The sequence below is a fragment of the Dermacentor silvarum genome, chromosome 10 (assembly GCF_013339745.2).
Source record: "Dermacentor silvarum isolate Dsil-2018 chromosome 10, BIME_Dsil_1.4, whole genome shotgun sequence".
Taxonomy (NCBI): domain Eukaryota; kingdom Metazoa; phylum Arthropoda; class Arachnida; order Ixodida; family Ixodidae; genus Dermacentor; species Dermacentor silvarum.
Window position 1 is genome coordinate 124,994,277 of NC_051163.1, and position 15,726 is coordinate 125,010,002.

The 15,726-nt window shown below is 46.3% G+C and overlaps 1 long non-coding RNA gene across 1 annotated transcript; it reads left to right on the top strand.

Annotated features, from left to right (window-relative positions):
- The first annotated feature begins 4,909 nt into the window (after positions 1–4,909).
- On the top strand, positions 4,910–10,365 carry LOC125940503 (uncharacterized). The gene is made up of 3 exons (XR_007463702.1): positions 4,910–5,752; positions 6,518–9,568; positions 9,690–10,365. It is a non-coding gene; the product is annotated as an uncharacterized LOC125940503 (long non-coding RNA).
- Positions 10,366–15,726: the final 5,361 nt, after the last annotated feature.

Below are 15,726 nucleotides of genomic sequence, written 5' to 3' on the forward strand. Positions count from 1 at the left end.
CCCTTCTTTTTGTGTGTCTTCACCCTGTCAACGCTATGCTTGTCTCCTGTCTTACTTATGGTTTGTCCTCGGTGTTTGCACTGAAGTATTTTTCACCTTAAAATGCTATGTACCAACTAGCCTCAACCGAAGTTTTATTGAAGTTCCACTCTAGCACAGTGTGCCCTTTTTGTGTGTCTTCACCATATCAGTGCTATACTTGGCTCGTCTACTATTTGCGGTTTGTCGTGGGTGTTTGCGCTGAAGTATTTTTCACCTTAAAATGCTATGTACCAACTAGCCCTAACCGAAGTTTTATTGAAATTCTCTAGCATAGTTGGCCCTTCTTTATGTGTGTCCTCACCATGTCAGCACCAGTGCATTTCTCGTGTCTTCTTTATGGTTTGTCCAGGGTGTATGCACTGAAGTATTTTTCACCTTAAGATGCAATGTACCAACTAGCCCTAACCGAAGTTTTATTGAAGTTCCTGTCTAGTACAGTGGGCCCTTTTTTGTGTATTCACCATGCAGCGCTATGCTTGTCTCGTCTACTCTTTGTGGTTTGTCCTGGGTGTTTGCGTTGAAGTATTGTTCACCCTAAAACACTACGTACCAACTAGCCTCAAGCAAAGTTTTATTGAAATTCTTCTCTAGTACAGTTGGCCCTTCTTTTTGTGTGTCTTCACCATGTCAGCGCCATGCTTGTCTCGTCTACTCTTTGTGGTTCGTCCTGGGTGCTTGCGCTGAAGTATTTTTCACCTTAAAGTGCTATGTACCAACTACCCCTAACCGAAATTTTATATAAGTTCCACTCTAGTACAGTGGACCCTTCTTTTTGTGTGTCTTCACTATGTCAGTGCTACGCTTGTCTCGTCTACTCATTGTGGTTTGTCCTGGGTGTTTGAACTGAAGTATTTGTCACCCTAAAATACTGTGTAAAAACTAGCCCCAACCGAAATTTTATTGAAGTTCCTGCCTAGTACAGTGGGCCCTTCTTTTTGTGTGTCTTCACCATGTCAGCGCTATGCTTGTCTCGTCTACTCTTTGTGGTTTGTCCTGGAAGTTGCACTGAAGTATTTTAGGGGCGAAGCTCCTTAGGGTGTGGGTCTGTCTCTCCTCTGTAGTATGTAGTAGTAGTAGCAGTCGTCGTCGTCGTAGTAGTCGTTGTCGTAGTAGTAGGTAGCCACGTCTACTTTTATGAGAAAAAAGATTCCGAAAGTTGTGTCCGTAGCGCGGAATCGAACCAGGGACCCCTCGCTTCCGAACGCGCGGCGCTAACCAGTAGGCCACGAAGCGCACATGGGCACACGCACCACGATGACAATAAATACCCAACATTAACGAAAGACTGCGCGTTTCTAACGCGTTTGTGCTAGCGCGTTACGGCCTTTGTAAGAAGCTGGTGTAAGACACTGTGGCCTCTCCGCCTTACCGCCGTATTCATAAACGCTCCTCGACTTGAACTTGACTTGCCACCGCCTTGGGCAGCGCGTTCGAAACGCGTTGAAGGCGGTGGCAAGTCAAGTTCAAGTCTAGGAGCGTTTATGAATACGGGGGTTATACTCTCTCGGCAGTCATGTGATGACGTCGGCAAACGCGGTGCACGATACGGCATGTGTAAACGGCTGCGTAAGACACCGTGGCCTCTACCCCTTACTAGCGAGTACTGCACGTTTCTAACGCGTTTCTGCCAGCGTCCCCTTAAGCGGGAGATGGTGCAAATATAATGAAGGGCGCTGTTATAAAATAGGAATGACGTCCCATATGGCGCGTCACTTATGGCGCGTGTGGAAGTCAATCGTTCGATTTAGTGCGGCGAGACTGTGCGAATTACACGGAAGATTCACGGTTTACCGATGATTCTCTCCGGAGCTTCGCCCACTCATCATCATTCACCCCGTTGATATGCAATGTTATTTTTCACCTTAAAATACTGTTTAAAAACCAGCCTCAACCGAAGTTTTATTGAAGTTCCTGTCTATTACAGCGGGCCCTTCTTTTTGTGTGTCTTCACCATGTCAGCGCTATGCTTGTCTCGTCTGCTCTTTGTGGTTTGTCCTGGGTGTTTGCACTGAAGTATTTTTCACCTTAATATGCAATGTACCAACTAGCCCTAACCTAAGTTTTATTGAAGTTCCTGTCTAGTACAGTGGGCCCTTTTTTGTGTATTTACCATGTCAGCGCTATGCTTGTCTCGTCTACTCTTTGTGGTTTGTCCTGGGTGTTTGCGTTGAAGTATTTTTCACCCTAAAACACTACGTACCAACTAGCCTCAAGCAATGTTTTATTAAAGTTCTTCTCTAGTACAGTGGGCCCTTCTTTCTGTGTCTTCATCTTGTAAGCGCCAGTGCTTGTCTCGTGTCCTCTTGGCGATTTGTCCTGGGTGTTTGCGCTGAAGTATTTTGCACCGTAAATTTCTACGTACCAACTAGCCCTAACCGAAGTTTTATTGAAATTCTTCTCTAGCACAGTTGGCCCTTCTTTTTGTGTCTTCATCATGTCAGCACCAGTGCTTGTCTCGTGTCCTCTTTGTTCTTTGTCCTGGGTGTTTGCGCTGAAGTATTTTTCATCTTAAATTGCTACGTACCAACTAGCCCGAACCGAAGTTTTATTGAAATTCTCTAGCATAGTTGGCCCTTCTTTATGTGTGTCCTCACCATGTCAGCACCAGTGCATGCCTCATGTCTTCTTTATGGTTTGTCCTGGGTGTTTGCACTGAAGTATTTTTCACCTTAATATGCCATCTACGAACTAGCCCTAACCCAAGTTTTATTGAAGTTCCTCTCTAGTACAGTGGGCTCATCTTGTTGTGTGTATTCAACATATCAGCACCATGCTTGTGTCGTCTACTCTTTTGTGGTTTGTCCTGGGTGTTTGCGCTGAAGTATTTTTCACCTTAAAATGCAATGTACGAACTAGCCTTAACCGAAGTTTTATTGAAGTTCCTCTCTAGTACAGTGGGCCATTTCTTGTGTGTCTTCACCATGTCAGCGCTATGCTTGTGGGGCGAGGCGTTGTTAGGCTACGCATAATGACGTCATCGCCAGGCGGACGTTTTGCGGTGCTTCACCCTGGAGCTTAAACAGCTTCGCTAGTACGTGCCATGGCACTTGGACCCTTTCTTCACAACCTCCAGGGTCGGCCCACAGCTTTTGTTCGCACTACGCGGCCTAACCGAGAGCCTAAACAGCTCCGCTGTTAAAAGTTCAACTTGAATAGAGCTCTCGCAACGGTACGAAAAATCAAAGTAAAAATGGAACCCTCTAATATGAAACTTCTTACAAATGTGCATCATGACATAGCTTTGGATATCTATTTTCTACTTGATTTTTTTGTTTTAATTTGTAGAAAAATGGGGTAGATAGCAGTTCATAACGGATCGTATATTCAGCCACACTGCCGATGTGTAGCACATTTATGTAAGGAAGATGCAATTAAAAAAGTTGTTCAGCGTGAATAAAGCAGTTGTAATGGTCAAAAGAGAAAAAAGATCGAGGGAGGCTGTGGCAATTGTTATTTTCTCTAATCACAGGGTGGGAATCCGCGGAAAAGGGCCTTGTTTAACAGCTTTAAAATTGTACTACCTTCCATGACATAAGCTTGTAGTTGAGTTTTAACCGCTGCATAGTTGCATTCAGGTCCCCGGTGCAGTTCGCTAGTAGCGGCTTTAATAATTTGCTTAGAAACACCTTACACAGTTCCTCGGTGTGGCCGTGAATGAAGTGAAGTGAACAGACCAATTTAAAATTCGGGTCCTAAATCCTTGCTTTGCCACTTGTTCCCTGTGACGAATTGCTTTCCAGCCATGCCTTACGGCGTTCCACGTCACACGGAAACTCATGGTACCGGTTAATTGGAGCTTTTCTTGCGTTAGTAGCACACAGCAGCTCGCAACATTTGCGTGACATAGTGCCACGGCACGTTTATACTACCACGTGTGCGGACAAAAGGGGTGCTAGCGAGACGCGTAATCTCACCCGCGGCGCCTTCTCAGAGGGAGAGCAGTCTCGTAGCAGTGGCGCCACCCCTAAAAAAGCGGAGGCAAATGTCAACTTTCGCTTCATTGCTCCGCTCGTACTTCGCCGCGCGATCTGGCAGGCTGCCCCTCGTGCGTTTCATCAAGTGGCCGTGGCTGCAGTCACTGTGATTGAACGTTCTTCCTTAAATGCAACAAATGTCATCCAGATCGGTTCAGCAGTTCTATCATAAAAAGTCGCAGTTTCACCGGAAAGGCGAAGCATCAATTGCGATAGCGAATTAGTAGAGAGCTATACACTCTAAGCCAAAAATGGAGAAAGTGAGAGTAACTGCAGTTTTTAGTCCTCAGGACTAACATTTAGTCCCCAGAGGGACCAACTGGAACAAGATGGCTGACATGTCGAAAATCGAAGGACTAAGTGTTTAGTCTCCGGTTTGAAAGGGAGCAACGGAAGGACGAACGGCAACGCTTGCTCTCGTCATGCAACCGTTGCTCTCCTACAGAACGCCGCATGCATACTGCCTCCTGCATTTGCACGCGCTCACATGTCTATTCACGAGCCAGATTTTCTTGCGGGTTGGCGTAGGGGGACTACGTTTTGCAAATAGATACGCATGCACACAAATGAAGTAAATGGTTGCACCAAAGCGTCAGCGGCTGAAGCTGCAGTCGAGTCCGTGCATTAACGAACAACCTGCAACAAAAATAGCCTGAGAACATCGCAATAAAATGCGAAGCTACGCGGCACCCCGTACAACGTCGCGACAAACAGCAGATAGCGAGAACCACGAGAACCAGCAGATAGCGAGAACCATCGAAGACCATAGCTGGTCTTCGATCTTCACATAGTGGAAGGGCTCTGATTTTTTTTTAGGGGAGGGGGGGGTGCGGGGGGAGGCTAATAATACAGATTATTAGTCTATCATATCGAGCACAATTTACAGGCAAATCGCAGTGTTACATAGTTTGCCAAAAATGTTGATTTAAAAGCAATGCTGAGGTTTATGCGAAAACCACGATTGAGGCACACTGCAGAGATCGTTTCGACAATTTCTGAGCCTACAGCTGATGTTAACGATAGCCGGAAGTTATCTAAAACGAAGTGACGGCGCAGGCAGTCAATATCATTCAACTCACGCCCCAGCGACGGCTTTCAAAGGATAACGTAACCCGATCTCTAAGGCCATGCTTTTGCTGGCTGCAGACCACGGAAGCAATCCAAAAAAAGAAAATACGTCATAGAATTTATTTCTACGATAAACTATAGCGTAAAATGTGGACTGTTCGGTGGCTTGTTTTGCCTCGCAACATATATACGTAGCTGGGCGTAACACGGCACAATACATGAGTTTACTGGTGAATATTGTTGGCATCACGGAGGCCACAACAACCTCACAAGTATGCAGGTGGCGCTGTTGTTTTTCCTCAGTCTTCAAGATGGCGGTCGTCTGTGCGAGCTGCAACCGCGCTGCTTACGATATATTTTCTCTATCGTGTGTTTTTGTGTTTGCTGTAATGAAACGGGACGTAGTTAGCGTGCACAAAAGTGCCAGAAGATACCTCGTGTCTCGCTGCGAACTCGCCGTATGCGTGGCGCGCCAGGCAAATGTGGACCAACGATTTTTATGTCGTGGCCTTTGTCTGGTTGTCGTGGAAAGTTGGGTGGACGTCGAAAAAAAAATAATGCGTATTGTTAGCGTGCCTCAGCTCGTCCACTACGCAGCGACATCTATGATGGGAGTAATGTCGTCGACGCAGCACCGGCAACTTGGAGAGCGTCGTACCATTGAAAAGGTAAGCAGTCGTGCTTGCTAAGTACACGTGCTTTGTGCGTGCTCCTCGCGTGTGCATAGCGTACCTTGCGAACGTAGGAAATTGAACTTCTGCGACAACAGTGAAACCTGTGCTTGTGCATGCTGCGCGCTGTTTGTCAGAATTTAGTTACGCAAATTTATTGCTTTGATGCGAAATTGAATATCCTGATAAGCGTTTTCTTCCGATGAGAAAAATTACGTTCGAAAATAATCGTGTTCACCTGTACGTGCGCTTCCGCTTTTCTGCTGAAGTTGCATAATAACGACTGATCTGTCTCTTCACCGATTATTACGGCAATTACGTTTTTTCGCTTATAAACTCTTCGACGTTGTAAATAATCTATGCTTACCAGGTTTTCGGTTTACGAGCAGTTTGAGGAGAAAACGAGAATGTAAGCAGTCACAGTTTGCTACTAGTACAGCTTTCTTTTCAACACAAGGGGTGTTGCCATAACTATGACGTAACTAAACATGGCAGGGGAAAGTTGTTTAAACTAAGTCATGAAAGCAAACTCTAGTATGTAAACAAACATTTCTTGTATGTGCTGCTGCGTGCGTGTTCAAAATTTTACTTTGATGAAGGGGTCCCTATTATCATGACATTCTTCAGTGACTCGACCTTGTGCGCCGTTGCCACCCTGCACTAGTCCAGACATGTTTTTATGTGCACCTTACATGTGTTCACAATATGACAGTTTTATTGTGCCAATCAATGCTATAAGTTAACACACTACTCATTTTGCAGTGGTGAGACCGTGACCCTATAGCAGTGTCAACATAATGGCAGGGAAATGCAGGGATCCCGCAGCCATGGCTACAGCAGGACAGGGTGTAATCTGGATGTCATGTCAGGTATGTATGAAGTGTACGTGTACCAGAAACTACGATCTCAGTATGATTTGTGTATAAGCTTATCGACATATTACTCAACTCAGCTTACTAAATAGGCTAAATAGTTATGCAATGTTATTCAACTTGCTGCTTATTTGTGTTCATAACATTATGCACACATTATTGTGTTCTATATAAAACTAAACCTAACATGTCCTGATGTTTAGCATGTTTTTCTCGCTTCAATCACTTGGCTGCAAGTTCACTTATTTTTGCTTTGCACACAGTATATTACTCTCCTTATTTTGGTTTTATTGTTTTGAAACTGTTCTTTATGCTGTAGCTTTTATTTCTGTATTTTTTCTCTGTTTATGCTACACACATGTGCAGTTTTTGTGCATGTTAGAATTCGAACTGTAGTGTGCCAAATATGTCACAGGTCTAAGTGTGCAGCGTGCTTACCTTTGCTTACCATTGTTACTTTAGCATTGCTATTTACAATAATTTCTGTCTTGTCCTCAGATTAACTGCCACTGGCAAATACACATATGATGAGCTTAAATTTCTTGAAATGAAATGTGAAGGTGTAGCCTTGCGACAGCTGAAGTATGGCAGCAATGTCGAAGCTAACTTGCGCCAACTATTACTACAGTATGCCAACAGATACCCATCCCTGTATTTGTGCATTTTCTGAGAACCAGCCGTGTCCACTAGGTGAAATTTGTAGCGTCCTTTTGAGTTTGCCGGTCAGTTCATGTAACTTTTCAGGACAAAATTTACACTGTGAGAGAAGGCAGACCATTACTAATGGGGCTGGCGCACACGTCTTTTTATTTATGCAGTGTGCCTCACTGATTTCATGTGTCAATTTTCCACTGTAGGTGAAAAATAGGTGACGATCGTGTAATCTGGCCAGAAGTCCTATTGCTGGAATGCACGGCCAAGACGGATGAGCATACTGGCCTTTTGAGTCAAATATGGTTAATATCTTAAGTACATACTTAGGCATTGGCCAGTCTGTACTATGTGCATTTGACCACATGTGAAAGGAGTACAATACACTGCCTCGGACAAACACTGGACAAATTTAGTGGTACCTTTAACCAAGGAAGCCTCGCTTGCTTGCCTGCTCGCCTTTCACAGTTCACTTACGGACTGTCGTGCATATCCTGTCTACATTATTTCTTTCTGGTTATATATGTGCATAGCAATCCACAAGCGAATTGAGAAAGACATCCAGGCAAGGGAGGCTTGCTTAGTTAAAGATACCACAAAACTTGTCTTGCATCCATCAGGGGTTGTGTGGTCTATTCCTTTGATCATGTGTATATTTGGTCAGATTTACATGGGGCAGACTGGCCGGTGCCTCAACATGTGCCTGGGAGAGCACCAACATAGGTGTGACATAGTGGACATAGGCCGACATAGGCATGACATAGTGGACTTGAAATGCATGAGAACTATGCCGGTAGCTCATGCAAATATTCTATAACGGCTGGCACTTAAATTTCTCAGGGTTGCATTGGGTTGCCCGTACACCGGCACTCCTATGCTTGTTTCCACGCCAAGTGATCAGATAGAAGATTTTCCAATTGCTGTTAGCAATCCACAGACACTGCTGCTCTTTGTCGAGTGGAAACCAATACAGCCAAAGTAGTTCACAACACGGATGATTAATTTTTGGAACAAAGTGCAGCTGTCCGCAATAGCCAGTAAATGTATCTTGACTTATAGCTATTGTGGCACTGACGATGTGGAATGTCCTGTGTTTGTGCTTTTGCTGTTTTCATTGCCATAATTAATTCTCTCTGTTTTTGTTGGAGTTTGTTCTGTTGGTTCTGGAAGGCAACTTGGAAGCTCTGTTTATGTTGGTACTACTAACAGCATCTTGTACCCTTTGACATCTGTTTTGGCTAGCACAAATGAGTCGACTTAAATTCACAAAGCTCTCTATGTGCAAGCCTTCATAACAGCACTTCTTGACTGGCCAGCACCCTGGTTTCTGCATCCTGTTTCATGGGTGGACCGATCCCCCTGGTTGACCAATCACCACTTTTACAAATTCTTGCTTACGAACGCTTTCTGAATCTGCTCTCGGGTTCCTTGTGCACCGCCTTACTGTTTCAAACATTGAAGTGTTATGCTATTACAAAAATTAGCAGCATCAGAAATGTTTGTATTCTTGTTGTGTGGCCTCTTTCCCAGCTCCTCGGCCATCAAAATTGCTCGTCTCCCGAAGCGACCGTCATACTGAATGTGCTGCGTTGCCATAATGCCGCGAATGAACTGAGTCGAACCACAAAAGGTTATAGGGTATTACAGCACCGTAACCAGTCACAAGCACAGTGAAAACAGCGCCGATTCCAACCAAAAACAAGTTAGCACTTCGGTCGACCTGTCCATGGATTGGATCGAGCCGTAAGGTTACAGGTTGCCAACGTAACGCAAGAAATCGTGGGATTTAGTAGATTTGTTTTAAATGGTCAATTTTGACGTTATTCGAATGAACACAAGGGTCATGGTTCAAGCAACGAAAATTGTGAAAAAAGTACACTTGTGTTACAATCGAATAAATACCGCAATTTTTGAATAATTTAATCTACCTTCCTTGCAAGCAGTGCAGGTTCGTGCCGTGGGATTATTCAGGCAGTCTGTACCTGTTTTTTGGGCAAGACATCGTCACTGCCTATATTCTTAAGTTTTTTTTTATTATACGATGCCCCGATTATAGAGCGGTTTTGTGTGGTCCCCTCAAAGCCTTATAATCGGGGATCCACTGTAATTGCAATGTAAATTGTCTTTCAATGCCTGTGTTCATATATGAGGTCTTGCAATCGTGGTGTAGGGTGTTCATGCCTAATTTGTGAAAACTTTTCGTTTCAGACCTGAAGCCTACAGCTTCAGATTGTGCGCTTGACTGTCAAGCCTTGTGAAGGAGAGGATGGAGGCTTTTATTTCCCCTTACGTAAGATTATATGTAACTTGCATGCTGATAATAGACCTGTTGCATGGACCACTCATCTACAGCGTGCCTCATAATCATGTGTTGGCTTTGACACTTACAACCCTATCATTTATTTTTGCAGCACCCGGATGCGTCACATCATATGCCTACGGTGAAATACGAGGGAACTAGCCTGCTGCAAGCAAGAGCCCTCCATGTACAGCTCGAATCGATCAAGATTGACGAAGATGACCTTGTCTCTGGCCTTGCCATGCAGATTGCCCTTTACTGGATATTCGACATTGTTTTTGCGCCAAAGGCACAAAGAACATTTGACCATATGCCACATGGTCGGTGTTAACAGTGGTGTGTGGCCAACTCCACTTGTGCGCGTGTCACACACGTTGCTACTGTAAAAAAAAATAAAGTGTTCTATTGTTTATATTTTCTCCATATTTTATGTTACAAGCACCCAAGCAGCTCTTGTTCTGTGTCTGAAAAACATGTTCGAGATAAAAAAAAATCCCAGCCCAAGCAGCTCTGCTCATGTCTTGGGCCTCTGAAAAGCATGTTCGAGACAAAAAATTAACCCTATAAGGAGTAACACCAATATGGAGTACTAAACAGTTCATCCCCTGGGGAGTAACTGGAAGGATGAGCAGTTGGTCCTCGGAGAGTAACTGCAAGGACCAACATTTAGTCCTCGGGGAGCAGCTGGTGGGACTAACATTTAATCTCTGGGGAGCAACTGGGGAGACTAACATTTCATCCTCCAGGGAGTAACTGGAGGGACCAAAAGTTAATCTCCAAGGGAGTAACTGCTAGGGGACTAACAGTTCATCCCCTCGCCGTTGGTCCCTAAAGGGAGTAATGGTTGTGGCAACGCAGTTAGTCCCTCAAAGGACTAACCCCTATACCCCCGTTAGTCTCTTTTGGCTTAGAGTGTACGGAGTAAGGATCGCAGTTTTATCGGCTGCATAAACTTGGACACAATCGCTTACTAACTGAATTAACAAGCATGGTGACAGCGCCCAAAAGTGAACATGAATAAATCCTACACTCTAAGAAAAAAATGACGAAATGGGGTATCGAGGTTAGTCCTTTTGGGGAGTAACTGACTTGCCACAACCATTCGTCCTTTTGGGGAGTAACTGCGAGGGGATGAACTGTTACTCCCCATGCGGTTACTCCTTCAAGGGGACTAACAGTTGCTCTTTCCGATGCCCCTCAAGGGAGTAACGGTCATTTTTTCCGATGCTCCGCAAGGATGCAATTGACGAAATTAGCCATTTACACGCTGATTAGAAAAAAAAAAAGCTATTAAGGTGACAAAAAAAATGCTTCCGCAGCAGGATTCGAACTGAAGTCCTCTCGCTCTCAAGTCGGTTACCCTAACCACTGTACCACGGCAACTCGCTTGTCGAGATGGGATACTGAGACGAGGTTATGGATCGAAACGCAGGTGTGGCAATGCAAGAGACTTTGCATTTTGTTTATGCTATGCGGGGAGAGTCTAACGCTGTGTGTACTTGCAACCATGCGACTGCAAAAAGAAAGTTGCCCGATTACGGGATGAGACATTACGCGGTGTACGTACATACGTGTAGCGAGCGATACGGGGCACGCAAGATGACATGAGAAGGCGAACTTATCTGTCACTTAGCGTGCCCAGTTTGAGCTACATATCGCTTCACTTAAGTTCGTAATCTCCTTGGAACGGTTGGAACTATAGGTACTATTGACCAAGAACATGTGGCCGTCCATCAATGACTTGCGCGTTTAATGTGTATCGTTCACTTATGGCTTGCACATGAGTTCCATGTGTCTTCACACTCCACATTTTAAATTTCACACAATTTTCTCAAGAAGAGACACAAAGTGCTGCTTTGCATGTAGTTCAATAGACAGTGCACGAACTTCAAAATATTCACGATTTATAGACAATACGGTTTTCGGCGCACCACTCCACGACACGGACGAAAACAGCGAAATGTTTGGGGAGTAACTGTTGCCGTTCATCCTGCCGTTGCTCTCTTTTCGACCTGGGACTAAACACTTAGGCTACGTTCACACTTGGTCTCGAAGCAGGCGGAAGCGGCAAAAACTTCTAAAAATCCGCCCGCCTAGGCGGCGAAGCGGGCGGAAAACCAGGCGGAAAGCAAAATCGGTCTCGGACCGATTTTTTCGCCATGGCGAGGCGGAATCGCGGCGGGAAGTCGTTCCGCTCGACCGGAAGCTCAACTAGCATGTAAACATCCGGTCGTAAAATTGTACATGGCACCAAAAGTGTAGGCTGCGATGGTGCTCGACGCGATCTAGATCCACTACTTTCTCTACGACAAGAGTGGTACTAAAACGTACTGTCAGCAATACTCGCGATAGTATTCAACGTCGCGCAACCGGAGGTGCAGCAACGAAGCCTCGGGGTAACCCAACTTCTCGCGCTTTTGCAAAGCTGGGCGAACCCACCACAGCCGCTTCCGAGGTGTCCGCTCCTTCCGTTTATTCATTGTCCATTTCTAGGAAACAAGTAGGTAGAAGTATAAAAAGCAATTTCTTCGCCCACTTCTGTGGCAGAAAAAAGTTGGGCAGATTCTTCGTTGGCGCTCCGCAATTCTCCTCGCACGGGCGCGGTATGTTGCAAAAGTCGCAGGGCGCTTTTTTCGTTGTGCAGTGGTTTTCTCGTCGCGACAATAGATTGGGAGCATAGGTTTCACGTAGGACGCGCAGGCTTCGGCGAGCCCCAACACAAGGGCCAGCCCGGGTTTTAGCTTTGGTGTACTGGAGGCACCGCCAATAATACGAAATGATGAAATGTTATTACAACCTGTAAATAAAAGCTATTAAAGAAATATAATCACGCCTAGGCACGAACCTTTGACTCAGCGCTACCATGCCCGTATGAGGAGAATTACGGAACGCCTACGAGGAATTTACCGAAGGTCGCAGATGACACGCAAAGTTGCGCGAAATGAACACATTTGATGACGGGTGGGACAATGAATGAACATACCGCTCGAAATGGTGCGATAATGAGCGCCACCACGCCGACAAACGTACGCAGACTAGATGGATGTGGGCGAAAGCGGCAGCGGTGGCCGCGGCGATAGCAAAACAAATGTGAACAACTTGGACATGCGCGGAAAAGATTTTCCGGCCGCTTTGGCCTTTCCGCCCGCTTGCCGCTTCCCGAGTGTGAACGTAGCCTTACTCCCCAAAATTTGCACACGACACGCACACTCCTGCAGTTAGTCCTTTGAGGGACGAAAACGCCCTTTTTAGGACTAACAGCCCAGTTACTCCCGTTTTCCCCGGGATTTTTCTTAGAGTGTACTCAACGATCGCAGACAACCGCTGTCAAAACCCTGGCCTAAGCAAGCGCAGCAGCGAGCGAATGTTCCTGCAGTCTATCGCTTCAGAGGAAACTCAGCGGCGAACGCACAGCGCATACAAAGCTATGAGCCGTCTGCAGATCGCTTTCAAGATACGGTGCGGACGACCGCCGCAGCCGCGCAAAGTACAAGTACGCAGTTGCGGGCAGAGTAGCAGCCGCCCTCCCTCCCTCCCACGCTGCCTTCCCGGTTTCCTCCTTTCGGGTGCGAGACTGAGTCGCCAGTTCTCCTTGCGCCGTTGGTGTCGCAGCACGACGTCACCCCCCACCCCCCTCCGTCCCTCCCTCCCATCCCCCCACAAACTTTCGCATGACGGTCGCATTTTCTCTCCTCCGTGCGTTCGCTCTCCGTGTCTCTCGCGTGCATTCACTCGCAAAAAATGATTCTAGCATTTTACGTATACTACCAGCGTCAAATGAAACGTGAACAGCGAAGCGAATGGCCCAAGCATAACAGAAGCTATAATGCTTGCCATCCAGTCATCACCATTGACAGGCGCACCCATCCGACTTCGGCGCTGCGCGATACCCCTATAGTGAGATATTTTCGCTTCAGTTCTTCTTTCTGGGGTTTTATGTGCCAAAATCAGTTCTGATTATGAGGCACGCCGTAGTGGAGGGCTCCGGATTAATTTTGACCACCTGGGATTCTTTAACGTGCACTACAACCCAAGCACACGGGCGTTTTTGCATTTCGCCTCCATCGAAATGCGGCCGCCGCGGCCGGGAATTTTCGTTTCAGTTCTGGTTCTTATATTTAAAAAGGAGAAAATAAAAATTAAAGAAAACACAAGCTAATACATTGAGTTTACGGCGAGTATAGGTGCTTGTCGTTTCTTTGCTCATCTGCGTCCTTTTAGCGCTGTGTATTGTTGAGATGAAACCACACCAACTCGCTCAGCCATAAGTTCTGATGGGTGTCACCAGCAGCTACAATCGTCGCTAGCAGTTACAATCGTCGGTTTCATAATCAAGCTATGAGCTTTTGCCGGTTCCATCCCAAAGTTGAGGCACAGTTCAGGATCTACAAAAAATCAAGCCCTAGTACAAGGCATAAGACACCTGTAGGAGACAATACTAGAGTTTCAGCTACTCATGTCCTGTTTGCGTAATTGAGTGAAATTGAGGAAAAGGAAGTCACAACAATATTCGAGTACACTGCGCCCAATGAACTCTTAATGCGATTTAACATTACCGCGCGGTCGAGCACACCTGTGTAGCGCCATTTGGCTTAAAAAGTCGTGTCTTTAAGAAGAACAGGGTTGAGCTATCCGACGATAATTTGAAAACGCAACTAATCTTGCTCGCCAATAAAAATCTCTGGCAGTAAGCCGTTTTGCTGTACTTGCCTTGTAACATCACAAGAAAGTGCATCTTGGAAGCATCTCCAAAGTTAATGAATACTTGTAATCGTTTAGTGGTGTACTCACATGATATTCTGAATTGAGTATTGTGTACTGCACTAAAATACCCTTTCGCGCAATGCTCAGTAGCACACCTTCAATACATTATTGAAGTATCTAGTGCAAGTCTGGTGGACCTACATTAAACTGGCCTGTAGACCGACAGACGAGTGAGCAAACCCTGGCTGCTTGAGCACTTCGTTGTGGCCTTTTTGTTGACGGGCCGCTTCCCCAGATTTATCGGCAGCTGATAAGTCAGTAACACCTGCAACATAGATACACATGGGCTGCTGGGGAGTCATTCGCTTTCACAGCCTAGTCATAACGTTAAAGGTCCGATGTGAACCTGATATCTGGCCGACGAGGGACTGAAGCGCGGAGGCGACGCTGGTGCATCAACCAACGCAAAATTCGCGTGCGGCGGGGCACAGTGTCTGACAGCTAATGACACATTCTGTGCTGATGCTGCGGCAGCCAGTCATAATATAACAGCAAAAATGGAAACACAAATACCAACTGAAAAGCGCGAGAGACACGCAGCGACAGCGCGTGCAGCGGAAAGCCCTTGCTAGTTCTGCACCGTGTAGGGGGAGCCGCGGTCGACCGAGAAGAAAGTGAGTGCTGGCGCAGAAGGAGGAGAAAAGAGATGACGCTACATTTAAATTATGAGCGGCTTTAATGGAGCTGCCTCACACTAGCAGGATTGGCGGAAGTGGGAAAGAGCATCAAACTGCGGAGTGCTCCATGTCCTTAGCGTCCTTCACTTCACGTAAATGCAACAATGTCTTTGGAATAGATGGAGTCATAAACACAAAGCGCCACAATGGGAAGTTGCAAACGCTCTGACAATAGAGGGACAAGCCATCAGCAAGACAATATTTTATTTTGAAGTCATCTACAGTGACGCTGTAAGGAACGAAGCGACTGCGCGTCCGCCGGTAGCGGTTTATTGAACCGACTGCTCAAAGATGGCGCTAGCGCGAGCCTTTTTCTCACGCGTTCTCTCCTCTTCGTCGTCTTCAGTTTTCATCACACTCCCGCGGCCGCGCTGCACGTGTGCGCCTCCAGGAGGTAAAGCCGCTGTATGGGACGTCGCACTTGCTGGCCGTTCGATAGTAGTATCAGGAAGGACCGCGCAATACCGTCTCTTCCTTGAAACGCCTTAACGACGCGGCCCATCTTCCATGCCATAGGCGGAGTGTTTATGTCCTCGACGACGACAAGATCGTCGGGCTTTAAGTTCGATGACGGCACAGGCTTGCTGTGGTGAGCAGAGCGCAGGAAAAGAAGGTATTCCTTCTTCCACTGCTTCCAAAGCCTGCGAAGCAGCTGTTCCCGATGCCGAGCTCGTCGTCGAAGGTCAGGCGCGTCAGCATAAGAGCGGG